The sequence below is a fragment of the Camellia sinensis genome, chromosome 3, assembly GCF_055761805.1.
Source record: "Camellia sinensis isolate YWXY chromosome 3, ASM5576180v1, whole genome shotgun sequence".
In the NCBI taxonomy this organism is placed as follows: Eukaryota; Viridiplantae; Streptophyta; class Magnoliopsida; order Ericales; family Theaceae; genus Camellia; species Camellia sinensis.
Window position 1 is genome coordinate 168,616,952 of NC_138963.1, and position 17,884 is coordinate 168,634,835.

At 30.9% G+C, this 17,884-nt stretch overlaps 1 long non-coding RNA gene and 1 other non-coding gene across 2 annotated transcripts; both read left to right on the forward strand.

Annotated features, from left to right (window-relative positions):
• The first annotated feature begins 3,077 nt into the window (after window positions 1-3,077).
• Window positions 3,078-12,521, forward strand: LOC114303098 (uncharacterized). Its single transcript, XR_014364736.1, has 3 exons — window positions 3,078-3,383; window positions 11,415-11,759; window positions 11,986-12,521. It is a non-coding gene; the product is annotated as an uncharacterized LOC114303098 (long non-coding RNA).
• Window positions 7,723-12,521, forward strand: LOC114258677 (uncharacterized). Its single transcript, XR_014364735.1, has one exon. It is a non-coding gene; the product is annotated as an uncharacterized LOC114258677 (transcript).
• Window positions 12,522-17,884: the final 5,363 nt, after the last annotated feature.

The window sequence follows — 17,884 nt, forward strand, 5'->3', positions numbered from 1 at the left end:
CTCTAGAGGGAGAAGGAGAAGAGAATTGTAGAGAACTTGAAGGATCAAGCTTAGATACTCTTGAATTTGCACTCTGGGTATGAAATTCTCCCTTATCTATGTAGATGAAACATGTAGAAGTTTAATTCATCTAGTTTTTGAGTTTATTTGCATGAAATTGTGCAATAGAGGGATAAATTACCTTAAATTGGAAGAATTAAGTTGAATTATGTACATGCATGCATGATCCTTCATTTTTGAGTTAAGATTTCTTGAATTTCATACGTGCATGAGGTCTAGAAGGTATAAACTTTAAGATTTTTCATGATTTTATACATTTCATGCCATCTTGTTGTCTTTTGAAAAGAAGGGCATTCAAGTTAAGACATGCATGGTTATAACTTTAAATTTGAGTTCAAATTTGAGAAATGAACCATGATTTTGGACCATTGGTTTCAAATTAGCTATGTTTTCATGTTCTATAATGTTTTTTTTCAAGTTTTTGTACCAACATGCAATGTTTGAACCATTAAATTGCAAGTTTGAGCTTCAAACACAATTTTGGAAATTTTAGAATTTAACTAGTCCGCTCAAGCGAAGAAAGTGTCGCTCGAGCATAAAAATCAAACTCCCAGAAGTTTTACAGAGAATTGTACGATGGCTCAAGCGGCAAAACTTGCGCTCGAGTGAACGCTGTTTTGCATTACTCATGGCTTGAGTGACAGAAAGTTGGCTCGAGTCTAAAAATCGAGCAACCATTACTTTTACAAAGTTTTGCAGACCGCTCGAGTGAAGGAAGTAGCGCTCGAGCGAAGACCTTGTTTTCAACAAATTTTGACTGACTCTTACAAGTACATACTTGCGTCCTCATATCATTTCAAGTACTCTTAGGCCCCAATTGGACTCATATAAACATGAAATGAGTTAGAAACACATATGAAGAGTTGAATTAAAGTGAAATGGTTATTGAATGATGCTTCAATTGTGTATTTGTTATATGTTTTGTTTAGGTGGACGTCCGAGGCCTAGCATCGATAGAACCCACTGTGAGTAGTAACTTTATAAAGATATGTTCAAATGATATTTACTTTCGAAACTGTTGTTGTACTTGAAATCAATACATGAATGATTGAATAGTTTATTGAAACAATATAATGATTGATGGAATGGTTTGTTGAAATGCTATTTTCATTCAATTTTCATTAATGAATGAAGTTCCATTTGAAATTTGTAATTGTGGCACTCCTTTAGTGAGACCCTTGCCTAGGGGATATAATACCATGGCCTAATTGTTTAATAGGTCCTTGCTTGGGGAAAATTAATACCATGTCCCATTGTTTAAAAGGCCCTTGCCTGGGGAAAATTAATACCATGACCCATTGGCTTTCGCCTGGGAAAAACAATATCGTGGCCCAATGGATCAATTGAAATACAGAAATCTCTGATGTTAGACCCACATGGTGACATTGAATATGGAATATTGATTGACCTATCGTGATCCCATTGAATGACCCATTATGGTTCCATTGATTGACCCTTTTGGTTCCATAGTCATTGATACATTGTTACTTTATTAGATATGCCACATAAATTGATTGAAATGGCGGTTGATATTCAGACTGGAATTGATATTAGAAATATTATCGAACTTTATTCATATAACCTCTTATTCTATTATTACTCACTTGACCCTAGCTCACTATTTATATGTATATGTAGGTGAGCAAGTTGAGCATCAATGATAGAGATTGCCTCGGATTCACCCCATTGTCAGCCTTTTGTAGAGCCTTTGACAAGGAGCCAGCTTGGGCTCATGTGGAGCTAAGCAAAGTCTAAACCCCTTTTGTTATGAACTTTCAGTTTCGTTTTTTTTTTTTTAAAAAAAAAATAAAAATTTAGGGGTTGTTGTTTGATTGTAAGTATGGAGTTTTGTTAGATGGATCTTATGTTTTAAATTTTTGTTATGTATGCACCTTATGAATATTTGCACAACTTTAATGTGAAATTTTTTCATATATATTCACTCAAAAAAGAAATTTTTTCATATAAGCATAGCTCAATGGATTATTTTCAAGTTTTATATTGCTTCTGCTAAGCCTCGCAAATTAATCTAAAATGTTTTGTTAACATAGGCCGTAAGTAATCCAAGATTACTGGCCAGTCGTGACGCTAAACCTATAATGCTAGGTTTGAGTCGTGACAGTACCATTACTTTTGTTTTTATTGTTTTTATTTTTCTTTACTGAGAACTTCCTATCCATATCTAGATCTATGTTTGAAGGAGATTTAGAGTTTATGTAAGATGAAAAATAAGAAAAAAACAGAAGAACAAGAATGAAGAGAACAACAATAGTTGTAGTTTGCAATGGTGAAATGTTAGGGACATGGTGCAGATGTTAGAAGGGAAGGAGGAAGAACAAGGGTGACAAGGATGGGTTGGAGAGGTTAGAAGGATTGTTTAAAGAGGACGGACATGGAGAGGTGATGGAGATCGTGTGTAAGATTATGATTAGAGTTAAAAGAAGTCATAAATGGAGATAAAGTAAGAATTTTAAACTAGGAAAAGTTTGTAATAGAAATTTTTTAAAAATTATTGTCCAGTGGAAAGTAAAAAATAATAATTTATAAACACATAGAGTGTGCAAGTAATTTTATGGTGAGTTGAAAGTGAGAATTTGTGGGGGTGCTATGTTTTTGTAATTTTTTTTCTTTTGCTTTACTGTTCAATAATTCTTCCTTAAAAAATCACAAATAATTTTAATTTTTTTGTTACGAGACATTTTTGTCTTTAGTAATTTTTTTAATAAAATTTTTAAAATTAATTAATTTAAGTGAAATATATTTATGAAAAAGGATAATACTAGAGATATTAAATTTTCTACCAAATAAATAATTAAATGTCTCATATGGGTTGTGTGTGAGATATTTGGTCATTTATTTGGTAAAAAATTTGGGACATATAGCATTTGGTCTTTTTTTTTTTTTTTTTTTTGTTTCTATTTGTTTTTGTGATTTTTTTTTTACAAATATTTTATTATTTACGGCATATAAAAATATAATATTTTTTAAATATAAGATTAAAAAAAAAACTAAAAACAATTTTCAAATACACCCCCCCTGTTTTCCCCTTATTCGTTCAATTCAAACCCCTACTCTCTCTCTCTCTCTCTCCCCCCACCAAAACCCTAACACCGTGTTATGCAATTTTCAATCTCTCTCGCCGTGAAAACCCACCAACCTTTGTTCATTGCTGCTGTTCTCGAAGTCCCTCGAATCGAGTCGGCTTCGAAGGACTGTGGGTCTTGATGTATTCAATTGGTGAACTTTACATGTTGGCAGAGTCCACATTTGTTGATCGATGAGAAGGCAATGACTGATCAGGAGGCATGCTTACAAGGGTTCATGTACGTGTGTCGTTTTCACAATTTCTGATCAATTTTTGTGTTTTTTTCTTTGTCATCTTTCTATGCTTGATTGCACAATTGAAAATAAATTTGGATAGAACAAAGTTTAATAACAACAGAAAGTGAAATACTATTTGTTGTATTTTACCAAATTTTATCACTTTTTATGTGTACATGTATCAATATGACTTATCATATTTAAAAAAATTATTAGAACCCAGGTGAATAATAAATAAACCAGTGATATATATAGCAAATCTTTAAAAGAAATATGAAAGTTACTTATTGATTGCCATTGAACACAAAGTATATATGTTTGTAAACTGTTTTCCTCTTCTGGGTAAACTATAATATATATATATATATATATATATATATCTTTATTTGTGGATGAATACATGTTTCTCATATTGATTAATTCCTTATTCCTTTGCCACTGGATATGTGGATTTCTACAGGTTGTATGTTAAAATGTATCTCCTAACTTTTGATTTTGGTAGGTAATGTGAATTTCAAGTGTCTGACATAAAAAACACACACAAAAGAATTATGATTTTATTTTAGTTTTGTAATTTTTCCGTAAGGGACTGATTGTTAACAAGAGGATTTTTAGAGTGAGACAGATAGAGAGAGTTACTGGTATTGATATCTAGGAGATTGGAATCCAAATCAGGAAATTTGCATATGTTTTTAAAATTCGTAATAAGTTTGAAAAAAAAATATTAATGAAATATAAATCTAGAGACTTTTTTATTTTTATTTTTTTATAACTGAATTTAAATAAAAAATTAATGTATATTATTGCAGTTTAAATCAAATAAATAATGTTTATTATGACTATCATTAGTATCAAATCTTACAAGCCGCGCATCACACTAGTCACTGTTAGTTACTATTTAAACATTTGGTTTCATTATGAATTCCTTATGTGAAATAATAAATTTTAAATATTGTGGAATTATCTGATTTTTATTTTTATTTTTATTTATTTTTATATATTTCTCATAGGGGAGTGGGAGGGACAGTAATTCCTGCTTGATTTGGTAATCATGAATCACTTTCTTGTTTCAGTTCATTCTAAATACTAAAATCATAGAGATTTGGAATCATATTCTAATTTTCTCTCGAGGTTTGTGTCATCCAAATATAAAGTTTTGTATAATTTGATCTCCCAATAGAATCAAGTATGTGTTTTTCAGCCTTATTTCTTTTGGTGTCTTTTAACTCTCTTAGTATGCAAAGATAGGAAATGAAATTATTCTCATTTCTTTCACGTATACAAATAAGCAAATAGTCAGCAAAAAAATGGGCCTCAACCAAAAAAAAGAGAGCATGGACATTAGAGACAAAAAGATAATGGGTCACAAATTAGACAAATTTCTCAAATTTATTTTTTTTAAATTTTTTGTGGTAAATTTAAAAAATTTACCATGATAAATAAATTGCACCTAAAAAATTAATTGCACCTAAAAATAACATGATAAATAAAATCTTAAAAATTTCAAAATAATTTTAGGAAAGAATATTAAATTTTCAAAAAATATATTAGAGAGAACTTATATAGTTTTAAAATATTTATAACTAGTAGTAATAATGGTTGGCCCATGAGAACCCCCAGAGGTTGGCCTGGTTGCAAGGCCTTGGATCTTGGGGGTGTGCTCCCTCCAAGGTTCAGGATTGAAACTTTTTAGGTACTAACAATTCATTGGGGTCATTGAATTGGGGGAAAACCTTTGAATTAACCATGGTATACTTGTGGGAAACTCCCTACTAAGAGCCTATGCATCCATGGAGATTGGTCGGGTTTTGATTCGGACACCACAGTGCCAATAAAAAAATAAAATAAAATAAAATAATGGTTGGCCCACGAATTATTCACAATTCATCCCTGTTTATGCCTATGTTATTAATTTATTTCAAATCAATTGAAAAAAAGGTAAACCAAGGGGCTCTACCCTAGTTGGCTACCCCTTTGGCCACCAGGTCTCTTTTAAGGGAGAGGTCTTGGGTTCCACTCTTAAGAGTGGAATGAGAGAGTAAGATTTTCTTGCAAGGCGTATGGGTGTGAGTTTCACCTCCCCCAGGGTGCTAATCTAATAACTAACCGCTAACTTTCGCCAATCAAAAAAAATTGAAAAAAAGGTAAAGCCTATTATATATGTATTTTTATCAATATTAAAAACCATTATGTATTTCAGAAAAAAATTAAAAGTAAAAATATAAATATAAATATAGTATAATATGAATTACACTCAAATAAATTTGATTCACATATTTCATTTTCTTTATGCCTATGTTTATATATTTATTTTAAAATATGTTTAAATATATTTTGGATACCGAATTCTCATTTTAAATACAAGTATTTGGCGTACACTATATAAGTGCACTTGTTTGGGTCACATCACCTCTTTACTTTTCTGTACATATTTTCATAAAAATCAAAAAGTATACTTATTTACATCATTCCAAATATCCCTCAAGTCTTATGTGGCTTTATGGGTATTCGGCTGTGTTATTTTTTGACCCATATAAGTTGTGCTCCTGTTTGATGAACCCAATTTATTAATTTTTTGTTACATTTTATTCATTTATTTTAGGTGATTTTGGTAATTGTGTTGCTTTGATTGTGTGGATTTGGGCAATCTATTAGTTGATTCTCTCACTCTCTTATTGTGGGTATATATCTGACTTTATATGGAAAAGTGTATTTAATTGATGATTTAGATAGCTCTAGAAGGACCTAGTAGTGCTTTAGGAGCAATTACTTGTAACGTAAAGCCTATTATATATGTATTTTTATCAATATTAAAAAACGTTATGTATTTTAGAAAAAAATTAAAATTAAAAGTAAAAATATAAATTTAAATATAGTATAATATGAATTATACTCGAATAAATTTGATTCACATATTTCATTTTCTTTATGCCTATGTTTATATATTTATTTTAAAATATGTTTAAATATATTTTGGATACCGAATTCTCATTTTAAATACAAGTATTTGGCGTACACTATATAAGTGCACTTATTTGGGTCACATCACCTATTTACTTTTCTGTACATATTTTCATAAAAATCAAAAAATATACTTATTTACATCATTCCAAATATCCCTCAGTCTTATGTGGCTTTATGGGTATTCGGCTGTGTTATTTTTTGACCCATATAAGTTGCTGTGCTCCTGTTTGATGAACCCAATTTATTAATTTTTTGTTACATTTTATTCATTCATTTTAGGTGATTTTGGTAATTGTGTTGCTTTGATTGTGTGGATTTGGGCAATCTATTAGTTGATTCTCTCACTCTCTTATTGTGGGTATATATCTGACTTTATATGGAAAAGTGTATTTAATTGATGATTTAGATAGCTCTAGAAGGACCTAGTACTGCTTTAGGAGCAATTACTTGTAACGTAAAGCCTATTATATACGTATTTTTATCAATATTAAAAAACGTTATGGGTTCGTTTGGTTTGAATTTCGGTAAACAAGTTTTTCAAACAAATCTCTCTCTCACACACATCAAATCAATCACTTTTTCCAAAACTCTCTCTCAAAATAATTTTCCAAAACATCTTTTGAAAAAAACCAAACCAAACAACTTTTCGTACTTTTTATCTCTAAAACACATCTCTCAAACACAAACCAAACATACCCTATGTATTTTAGAAAAAAATTAAAAGTAAAAATATAAATTTAAATATAGTATAATATGAATTACACTCAAATAAATTTGATTCACATATTTCATTTTCTTTATGCCTATGTTTATATATTTATTTTAAAATATGTTTAAATATATTTTGGATACCGAATTCTCATTTTAAATACAAGTATTTGGCGTACACTATATAAGTGCACTTATTTGAGTCACATCACCTCTTTACTTTTCTGTACATATTTTCATAAAAATAAAAAAATATACTTATTTAGATCATTCCAAATATCCCTCAAGTCTTATGTGGCTTTATGGGTATTCGGCTGTGTTATTTTTTGACCCATATAAGTTGCTGTGCTCCTGTTTGATGAACCCAATTTATTAATTTTTTGTTACATTTTATTCATTCATTTTAGGTGATTTTGGTAATTGTGTTGCTTTGATTGTGTGGATTTGGGCAATCTGTTAGTTGATTCTCTCACTCTCTTATTGTGGGTATATATCTGACTTTATATGGAAAAGTGTATTTAATTGATGATTTAGATAGCTCTAGAAGGACCTAGTAGTGCTTTAGGAGCAATTACTTGCAATGTATTTGGTTGTTTCTGAGTTGTAGTGCTATAGAACTATATGACAAATGGCTTCCATGGAGCAAAAAGTGTCGTTGGGTTAGGGTTTTAAGGGGAAGAGGTTCATGGGTATGATCTGAATTTTGAGAGATGATGTCTGTAGAGTGAAAATTTATTGTTGGGTTAGGGTTTTGAGGGAAATTGGGTCTTGGGTGTGATCTGAATTATCATTGTTAGCAAGCAATGGAAGGCAATTTGTCATCGGGGAATATGATTCCAGGCGGTAGTTCTAACCGGGGCCTTGACTTGCAAGGTTCAATGCAAGTTCCTCATCAACAACACCCACTTACCCTCCAACTGCATCACTCTCTTCCTAGACAGGGATCGATGGTTCATCCATCGATTCATGAGAATTTTCCCCTTACCCTGTCAAGCATGCAAGACTGTGATCAGACCATCTCTTTGGAAGATACCCTTAAGGGAGAAAGGGGGAAAATTTCTGCAACTGATGAGGATGAACCAAGCTTTATGGAAGATGCTATTGATGGTCACAATGATGCAAATAGAGGGAAGACAGGGATTCCATGGCAGCGCATGAATTGGACTGATAAGATGGTTAGGCTTTTGATTACTGCTGTCTCTTACATAGGTGAGGATTCTGCAACTGAATATGGCAAGAGGATGAGGGGGAAACATGCAAATTTACAAAAAAAGGGTAAATGGAAATTAGTTTCTGAGGTCATGGCTGAAAGGGGTCATTATGTTTCGCCTCAGCAGTCTGAGGATAAATTCAGTGACCTCAACAGAAGGTACAAGAGACTTAATGAGATCCTTGGGAGGGGCACTTCTTGCCAGGTTGTTGAGAGGCCAAAACTGTTGGACATGATGGATTATTTATCAGAGAAAGCAAAGGAGGAGGTTAGGAAAATCCTAAGCTCAAAACATTTGTTCTACCAAGAGATGTGCTCTTACAATAATGGGAACCGACTGCATCTGCCCCATGATCCTGAATTGCAGCGTTCTCTGCGGTTGGCTCTCAAAGGTAGAGATGATCATGAGAACAAACACCTACAAGATGATCTTGATGAGGGTGATCAAGATGCAGAAACTGATAATCATGATGAATTTGAGGAAAATTATGCTGTGTGTGGGGATTTCAGGGCAATATATGAGGTGCATGAGGGCTCTGCAAAGAGGATGAAACAATGCCAGGGTCATGAAGATATTAGTTTAGGGAATTCCTTGAATTCTTAAACTGTACTTTCAATTTTCTCCCACAAAATGCTCAAGCTGATATGAATCAAATGTTGAAACATCGTTCACTTAAGTTAGAAGAACAGAAGCTACAAATTCAAGCACAGATGTTGGAACTGGAGAAAGAGAGGTTCAAGTGGCAAAAATTTTGCAGGAAAGGAAATTGGGAGTTGGAAATGATGAGGATCGTAAATGAGAGGATGAAACTTGACAATATGCACATGGAATTGGATTTGAAGCGAAAGGAGATGGATGCTGAGCTGACCATAACTAAATAGCCTGTGTTGCCAAAACTAGTTTGATTATTGAGTATTGTGTGAGTGCAAAACAAGTTTTTGGTAAGCTGCCATTGATCTTATTTAGAGTCTCACAGTTTGATTGAGAAACCTTGTTGGAAAACTGTCTGTTTTCTCTGTTTTTCATTAAATGAAATGGTATTGCCTGCAAGGTCTGCAATACAATACCATTTTGGTAGGAAACTCTGTATGGTAGGAAATTCTGTTTTCCTTGTGCTCCTTTATTTGGTGTCCCCCTCCACCCCCCCCCCCCCCCCCCCCCCCTCCCTTCTTTCATGTTTCTTGTTTTTTTGGGTTTATAGTTGTAACTTTTGAACATCTTATTCAGGGTTTAATTCGGTCGGTACTTGTTTGTCTTTGTGATATTGCAGTTCTTGTTTTCACTATTCACACTGCACATTATAAGTAAAAAAAAAAGAAAAAGACTAGAAAAATCAAGCACAACTACTTGTTCATTGACGTAGGCTTGAATAAACCAAAAATTATGCTTACAGAATGATATGTATCATGTTTATGGGCATTTTAGGCTAAAATTTTGAACTGTTTTTCGACATTATACTTGCAAATTAAATTATGAAAGGAAATTAGCCAATAATACAAAACAATAGGGGAATCTTTCTAACAACTCAACAGCCACAAAGAAAGCAACCCATCACTTGAGCAGGGAGATGACAAGTTGTCCAAGCTAACTAGCCCTAGTTTGAACACTCAAAATATACAGTTGCTGCAGCACACATGATTAAGAACATGTCATCAGTTTGCAAACCCCTATTTCCACCCAATATTTAGTTAACACAAAGATTCATATATCTTGCACATGACTAATAATAGGGTTCTCTGCTCTTTTTCTCTCTAGGAAGACAATATCAACATTTTCTTCCCAACCAGTTGCTCCTTTCATTGACAACAGCATGACATCTTGCTGTAGTTGCAGAGTAACTTGAATTATATCCAAAGTTACTATTACATTTTCTGTTTCTTGATTATAATTTTTTGATGGGCACCATCCTGAGGCCCTAACCTAAGTAAGCTAGAAACCAGTTTCACAGGCCAGAATAGCTAATAATAACATGATTTTGCAACAATTTTGATTAATTTCTAATGAGATATGTGTCATGAGATGCTTGTGTTCTTGTAGCAATTATCTGTGTTTTCATCTTCATTATATAAGAAAAAACATCCTCCACATGTCAGAATTGCAGACTAGTAGCTAGTGGTCGAATCCTGCCCAATGGGCACTCGAGTGGGCGGCCAAAACTTGGTTTAATTAGGTTAAACTTCTGATTTTTCTATAAATATTGACCTAGTTTCTCCTGCATGATTTTTCACAGAATTTTGAGGGAAAATCTTGGTTTACTTGGTTTTACATCATTCTATTGAAATCCATTATTTTTTCAATCAATGAACTAGAATTCTGAGAAAAGAATCTAGTGGTTTTCATGATTGTCTACTCCAAAATCCACACACATAGCTGCATTGCATGTCCATCCATTAGCCATTGTGCAGCAGAGATAAGGAGCATAGATCAGAGCAATGGAGAGCAAAGTGAGGAGCTTTTGTGGAAGGTTTCTTTTTTGACTGAAGTAAACCGGGCCTGGGCTTGTGAATTCTTTCATCTTGACTCAAACTCTTGATTCCTAGCGGATTTGACTGTTTGGGTTTACATGTAGTTTTCCCTTTGGAGAGCAATCTTCAAGGATTTCCACATTAAAAATTCTTGTGCTCTAATTACTGTTTATGAAATTGATGTGTACATTCTTAATTGATATCATTATGAAAATATCCTTGAGTTTGTTTGATTCAACTTCCTTCGGCACAACCAGGTACTTTTCTGCTATTTCACTACCATTATGGTTTTTTTTCTTAGTTATGCCTATAGAAAGGCTAGTTGCCTAATTGTGAAGGTTTTTAATGTCAACTTTGCATTAAAGTTGCCATTTACAGAGAATAAAGTGATTCAGAAGTTTATGCACTGTCAAAAATTGAAGTGCTATGTTTAGACATGCAAGATTGCTTGTATAAATAAGTTGAATATTGGTTGCTTTTGGGCTGCCCAAATCGGGGAATTTTCTGAAATTACAGAAGATAATCAAATTTAGCAGATTGATGTTCATTAATTTTACTAATTGTTTGAATAGTCACTTGGAACCTATTCCATGCCAAAGCCTCATATCCTAAATAAGTTATGGCCTAGGTTCACCCATTATTTAGCTATAAACTGTAATTTGTAGTTTGATGCTTTTATGTACAGGATGCATAAAGGATATGTTGATGCCGACCTTGGTTTGTGTTTATTTGAAATTGTCAGCATTCAAAAGCTGTATTTTTCAGGCAACAGACTACATGTTCTGTGCTCACTGCAACCTGTTTCATGGGATTCAATTATTCTTCTTCTTTTTGTTCTCCTCCCCCCCCCCCCCCCCCCAAGGTAAATCTCCTGATCTCCTGAACACTGTAATTAGTTAAAAAAATTCTTGAATTCCCCAAATAGATTCTGCTATCAGTTTTCTGGAATAGATTCATGGTGCTAGCTGATTTTGAAAGATGTATATGGTTCTGGCTCATTGACATAGCAAGTGCATTCCATGATGATCAGGTACATAAATCAAAACTCTCCTTATAACTCCTCTTTTTTTTCGGTTTTCTTTTGTGTTTTTTATAATTTTTATTTCATAACAGACATAAGCAGGAAAACTAAATTCAAAAAAAACCCCATGTTTTTCAATCTCTAGTTGTAATTTTAGTTTTGGTTTATTGTGAATACAGAAGCATATGAGCAGAAGTACACACCTCCTTTTATCATATAGTGTTTTCATTTTCAGGTACTATCATCCACGGTTGCTTTTGATTAGTAAAGAGACATGTGGTTGCTTTTGACAGTTATTGAATGGGTCTCTAGAACTGGTCCTGTTTGCTGACCTTGTGGTCACTATGTTTTCGAAGCTTTCCATAGGACGACGGACAATGAATAGCTTATTTCAACTTCTTACAGGCCGTGCACCACTTCATTCAATTGCTTTTACAAGCCTTCATATTACGCTAGAATGCACTGCCACCGTGATCATTCATTCATTCATTCCTATTTTGGGGCAATCATTAATTTCTAAACAATCCTTTGCTGTTCGCTAGCCATTAAAATTTGTCATCTCTATTAGCTTGTGGCGATCTCTTTTAGGGCATATTCCCACAAAATGTGTATGGTATTCATTTGTAATTAAGATCACATTCATTTGTAACAAGGTCATATTGGATCGCATCCAAGTTTATGTGTAAATTAGTAGTTTATTTACGACCAATGTACGCTTCTTATGAACGAATGTGGTACGGGTTGTATATTATAATTTTTTTTTTTCCTTCATATTTTGGGATTATAGGATGGTTAGACATCTCAATATTATTGGTTTACCAAGATACATAGATGAAAACTAGGGTCATTTTGTGTTATGTACCTATTCAAGTTATGAAGCGATGTGCCTTTAAGTTAGGATGCAATGTAATTAAAACTACAATCTAATCATAGTGGATCATAATTTACTGAGTCATTAGAATTACAGCATAATGTGTGGATCGTAAGTTTAAATACAGCTTGTACAACATTTTGAAGTGAAAAATGTTTTTGCTTGCTCACTCTCTGAAATACTGTTTGGCTATACTCTATGGTGGGCATTTAAGGATTCAGACAAAAGGGTTTGGTGTGATCATCTTTTAGCATGGGTTGGGGCCAAGTTCTTGTAAGCTAGCATTTGTGATTCATGCCACCAAACACACCATAAAAGCTTCTAAATAAAAGCTTATCCATTTAATCTCTCACATCATTGGAAGTGGACGTGAGTGAAAAAGAAAAATGCAGAGAAATGGACATGAAAAGGAATTGGGTTTATTTTTGTTAGTACATTCTCTCTCTCTCTCTCTCTCTCTCTCTCTCTCTCTCTAGGTTGTAGGTTGTCAATTGTCATTTTGGCAGGCAGAAGGGGGGGCCTCCATACTCTTTGACAATGGTGAAACTGGGCTTTTACGAGTGGTTCAATTGGTCCACATAGGGCCCATCAATAATAGTGGCCTCTTTTTTAAATCACCACTTTGGAAGGCTATGGTTTAAATTGCTACTACATTTTGTAGTTTGGTACTATTTATATTTATTAGAGACGTCCATTTTTTTTTTGTTTTTGTTTTTTGTTGTGTTTAATGTGTCACATTAGATGAAGTTTGGTGAATTACAAGATCAAAATATAATATATAATTAATATAATTTTTTTTTTCAAAATGAGTGATATAAATACAAAATGAATAAAGCTCGTATATTATTAGAGAGAGAGAGAGTTGATCACCGAGTTCTCGCTAACAGCAATATCTTGTGTGAAGTTGATAATCAGAAAGGAAAAATAAAAAATACTTGTCACCTAACATCTTGATAATTGTATTTTTGAAACTTTTTTTTGAACTACCATCTTTTTTAAAATACTTATTTAAGTTATTTTTATTTAATAAATAATAAACACAACCTGCATTAAACACTTTGACACAAATTTTGAGAATAACAAAAAACTATAAATAACTCACATAAGCTGCAAACAATCCATAGAATTAAAGAGAAATTTTCTATCTATAACTTCGGCCATTGTAGAATAGGAATTTAAATCGTTTCGGCGATTGATCTAAGAGTTGGTGAACATGATCTCTGACTATTAAAATGCGTTCTCCGACTATTATTTTAAAGTGTAAAGTTAACAAGTTAGTTTGGTGTTCACATATATATATATATATACTAGTGGGTGGCACGCACGATGTGTGTGCAATTTAAATAAGTAGGAATAAAAAAAATAATAATGAAATTAATAGTATAATGTGTACTTAGTTTAAGTGGTATAGATAGATAGATAGATAGATAGATAGATAGATAGATAGATAGATAGATATATATATTTTTAAAAAGTTTTGTAACACTTTACTTTCAAAATTGCCCAACAAAAATTACTCTTTCCATTGTTTGAATTTTTTTTTGTTCATTTTAATTGTAAGAGGAAAGTAGTAAAATTTATCATTTGGAAAAATTATTTATGGACACAACCAACTATATGAAATAATTTTAATCATATATATCACAGGTGAAGTTTATTATAAAAGATACACTCAAATGCTTCATCTGTGTTTTATGTGGTTGGTTCTGTGTTCGTACCGTAGAGTTATTGAGTTGATGTAATTGTAATTTTATCAATTTGTCTCTTAATTTTATTTTAATTTTTTATATTGTATCAATTTAGTCTAATTATTAATATCTATTAAGAAATTATTATTAGACAAAATTAACAATAAAATGGTTGATCAAAAGAACATTGGCTATTTCAAATTGAATGCCAAGCCTTCAATCTATGCAAAGAGATTGAATGTACTATTTTACTCATTAATTTTAGTCAAATTTTTAAACAAAACTATCAATCGAATTAAATTAATACAATTAGAACTTTAATAATAAAAATGATATAAGCTTCAAATTATAAAAAATATGGTTGTAATTGCCCTTTTTATTGTGATTAAGAAAACATTATTCCCACTTATATATTTCAAAATTTTGTCTCATGTGTAATTTTAGAAAGAGAATACCAATTTTAGAGTGTGGTTATAAAAAAAGTGAAGTGTGAATAATAATTCTCTTTTATTAACAGCAATAATCATTTTATTTTTTTTCTTTTCATTTTTATTTTCCTTACATTTTAATCTTTGAATGTTACAAACTGAAATTGAAGGGATGAATACGTATTATGTGATTATATATAAATAATAATAATTACATTAATGTCATGTTAATGATAAACTGCCAAAGGACAATCAATCAACAAAGAAAAATAACATAAAAAGGTAACAATTTCAAGATATTTTTTTACATTAAAATAATTCTAATATATTTATATATTTGTATTTTTAAATGATCAATAACTTTTCAAAACAATATTAAGAGACATAAATTTGTAAAACAAAAATTATATGCTCGAGCATACATAAATGTCAGGTGCTTGTTTGTATGATTCTCGAGACTGTTAAATTGCTGTACGATGAATGCACATACTAATAATAGGAAAAATTATCTCTCAGTGATAATTTGAGAAAATTATTATATATATATATATGAATTTATTATTTTAATTATTAATATTAATAAATTTGATCATTAATTTGTAATTATTATTATTTTTTAAAAAATTTTACACTGCTCTGAAATTCTTCCCTAATAATATTAGTGTAGTGGAGAAAGCATAATAATGATTATTGACAGAAAGTTGGGTAATAGAGGTCCGAGGGTGCCCCGCCAATCAGTTTTGTACCATGCACCTAAAGATTCTGCCATTTTCAGCAAATGTATGTTTGGAAACATACGCCATTCATTACACCTCATGTCCTTCCTTTGTAAAATCCAAATTATGATTAAAGCTATGTTTCGTTTTGGCTTTTAGGTTAAAAAAGTATAAAAGATAAAATTAGTTACATAAATTAATAAGATAAAATATTACATACAAATCCTAATTATTATACTTTTTCTTTATCAAAAGTCAAAAAAGCCAAAAATAAAAATTAAATGAGACTAAAAAGGTTAAGTTAAAATAGTCAAAAAGTTAAGCTATTTTAATTCTTTCCAAACGAAGACTAAAATTGTCAACATGATTTTGTTCACATATTGGCTATTTTAATATTTTTTTTTTACTAAAAGATATATAATATGATAAAAAGGTAATATAACCTAAATAAAAAATAATGCGATTTAAATAAAATAAAAGATAATAAATATACTTTTTTAATAACTTGTCAAAACAAGATTGTTTTAAAATAGTGAGATTTATTATTTTGAATGGAGTTATACTTTTTAAATATGAAGTTTATAATTATACAGTGTTTACATTTAAAAAATATGTGAACAAATTTATTTTAGTCAGAAGACATTGCAAATTTTAGGATTTAATAGCTGCAAGCCCAAGCAATTTTTTCATACTATGAGGGTGTGATTATGGTGGTGCTTTCTTTATTTATGATTGATTTAAAGGTCTAATTTGTCAATAGGCTAAAATAGTTAAAAAATCAAAAAGTTATTATAAATTGTTACATTACTCTGTTTATTTTTCTACAAGTATTTTTTTATAAAAATTTAAAAAATCAATTAAAATAACCATTTCTTAAACAAGTCATAAGAATGGGTCCATTTATATTGGTGTTTGAAGAAACAATATAAAAGAATAACAATTTGGTATTGGAGGGCATCATACGAATACTCTCTTTGCATAAAACAAATTTTTGTGTAATCTCTTTTTTGATTAATTTTGATAATATATCCATCTATTTATGTTAATGTTTGGAGGATAATATGGATATAAAAATTTGTCATCAGTGGACAATACCACATAATTGCCACAAACACACATATATATTTTGAATTTGAATTTTCTTACACACAATAGGTGGTATAAAAATGATGAATTTATTTCTTTTAAAAAACAATTTATTGTTTTTGTTTCAATAACATGAAAGATTAAAATGAAAAATAAAAGAGAAATATATTTGAAAAAAAAAAAAAAAAAAACCAAACAAGGCCGTATTACAATTTATAATAGGAAAATTACCTGAATGTGATAATTGCAAAAAAAATTTACACATGTATAATTTTTTTTTTATAATTTTAATTATTAATATTAATAAAATTTATCATTAATTTATAATTATTTTTCAACTCATACACTGATTTGAAAATTTCCAATTTATAATCCACTGACCACATCAACCTTTCCCCTCTCTCTCTAGGGGCAAGTAATCCATTGTGACTTGTGTGAGTGCTCTCCCTTTTTTTTTTTTTTTTAACTCTTTATTGCTAGTGATTATGAGTACAAAAGCATTTTAAGCTTTTGTACTATAACATAACCCTGTAGATAGCAAATGCAAAGCACATAATTTAATGCACCATCAGAACAACACCTTTAACAGCATATATTATATATTTCTTCATGTGTGTATTTGGGCTTATCAAATTGTCATCCATAGGACCACCACAACCATCTTTATTGATCAACTATTACCAAGTTTTTACTTTTCTCAACTTTTACTTCCAAGACCCAAGTGAAAAAGTTTGTAAATAAATAAATAAAATTAACAGTGCTATGGTTGTTTGTGCCTAATGTTTGTAGTAATAGCATCCTCATAATCTGGGCCCTTCGTAGGTTTTGATAGTGGCCACAAAAATTATCATGAAAGTCTGATTTATTGTGTGATTATGTATTTAATTTATAGTGAAGAAATATATGATCATTTTATTTGAAAAAGAGGGATAAGATGTTCATGTGTTATTTATTATTGATTGAGCATATTACGTGTTTGATAGAGTAGACTTACTAGATGAATTTTCATTGCGGTCAAAACAGAAACAATGAATATTTCAATATAACACATCATGTCTTATAGGTTAGACTTACTAAATGATTTTTCTTTATTATACACTGCATGGTCTATAAACCAGACTTACCAGATGATTTTTTATTATGGTCAAAATACAATACAACACATTACATATTTTATAGACCAAACTTACTAGATGATTTTTTATTATAATTAAAATAAAACCCTCCATATAACACTATATGTGTTATATAAATTAAACTCATCAAATATTTTTTGAATCAAGCAAAGAAGTAACTGTCTTCCAATATATTACCATTACAATGAATTATTTTGAATCAAACAAAG